The sequence below is a fragment of the Colobus angolensis genome, unplaced genomic scaffold (assembly GCF_000951035.1).
Source record: "Colobus angolensis palliatus isolate OR3802 unplaced genomic scaffold, Cang.pa_1.0 Scaffold51, whole genome shotgun sequence".
Lineage (NCBI taxonomy): Eukaryota > Metazoa > Chordata > Mammalia > Primates > Cercopithecidae > Colobus > Colobus angolensis.
In genome coordinates, this window is record NW_012118599.1 from 14,177,668 (window position 1) to 14,179,443 (window position 1,776).

The following is a 1,776-nucleotide window of genomic DNA, read 5'->3' on the forward strand; positions in this document are numbered from 1 at the left end:
TAGTAGAGACGGGGTTTCACCATGTTAGCCAGGATAGTCTCGATCTCCTGACCTCATGATCCGCCCGTCTCGGCCTCCCAAAGTGCTGGGATTACAGGTTTGAGCCACCGCGCCCGGCCTCCCCCTCTTCTTAAAATAATTTTAATGAAGCTGAGATAAGAGGCATATTTACTTTCAGTTTGTCCCATTGTTACCTGGGTTCCTCTGAGCGCACAAGCTTACCACAAGGCTGACCAGGGACATACTCGGGAATCTCTCGTCGACTCGTCCTCAATGCTCACGTTCTTAGCGTACCTTCACCTTAGAGAAAGGCACCCACGTTGTGCGGCAGGTGAAGTGGTGGCCTACCCCTCCACACCTGTGGGTACTTCTCATCAGGTAGGATGAGAGACTGAGAAAAGAAATAAGGCACAGAGACAAAGTGTAGAGAAAGAACAGTGGGGCCAGGAGACCGGCACTCAGCATACGGAGGACCTGCACCGGCCCCAGTCTCTGAGTTCCATCAGTATTTATTGATTATTATTTTTACTATCTCAGCAAGGGGAATGCAACAGGAGAACAGGGTGATAGTGGGGAGAAGGTCAGCAAGAAAACATGTGAGCAAAGGAATCTGTGTCACAAATAAGTTCAAGGGAAGCTCCTATGCCTGGATGTGCACATAGGCCAGATTTATGCTTCTCTCCACCCAAACATCTCAGTGTAGTAAAGAATAACAGAGCAGCATTGCTGCCAGCATATCTTGCCTCCAGTCACAGGGCAGTTTTCTCCTATCTCAGAATAGAACGAATGTACAATCAATCGGGTTTTATACTGAGCATTCCCAGGGGCATGCAGGAGATAGAAGCCTTCCTCTTATCTCAAACGCAAGAGGCCTTCCTCTTTTACTAATCCTCCTCAGCACAGACCCTTCATGGGTGTCGGGCTGGGGGACGGTCAGGTCTTTCCTGTCCCACAAGGCCATATCTCAGGCTGTCTCAGTGGGGAGAAATCTTGGACAATACCCGGCTTTCCTGGGCAGAGGTCCCTGTGGTTTTCTGCAGTGCATTGTGCTCCCAGTTAATCGAGAACGGAGAATGGCGATGACTTTTACCAAGCGTACTGCCTGCAAACATATTGTTAACAAGGCACATCCTGCACAGCCCTAGATCCCTTAAACCTTGATTCCATACAACGCATGTTTCTGTGAGCACAAGGTTGGGGCTAAAGTTACAGATTAACAGCATCTCAAGGCAAAACAATTGTTCAGGGTACAGATCAAAATGGAGTTTCTTATGTCTTCCTTTTCTACAAAGACACAGTAACAGTCTGATCTCTCTCTCTCTTTTCCCTACAAATTTGGCCTAGGCCGGGTGCGGTGGCTCATGCCTGTAATCCCAGCACTTTGGGAGGCTGAGGCGGGCAGTTCACCTGAGATCAGGAGTTCGAGACCAGGCTGACCAACATGGAGAAACTCCATCTCCACTAAAAATACAAAAATTGGCCAGGCGCGGTGGCTCATGCCTGTAATCCCAGCACTCTGGTAGGCTGAAGCGGGTGGATCACAAGGTCAGGAGATCGAGACAATCCTGGCTAACATGATGAAACCCCATCTCTACTAAAAATAAGAAAAAATTAGCCGGGCGTGGTGGCAGGCACCTGTAGTCACAGCTACTCGGGAGGCTGAGGTAGGAGAATGGCATGAACCCAGGAGGCAGAGCTTGCAGTGAGTGGAGATCACACCACTGGACTCCAGCCTGGGTGACAGAGCGAGACTCCGTCTCAAAAAAAAAAAAATTA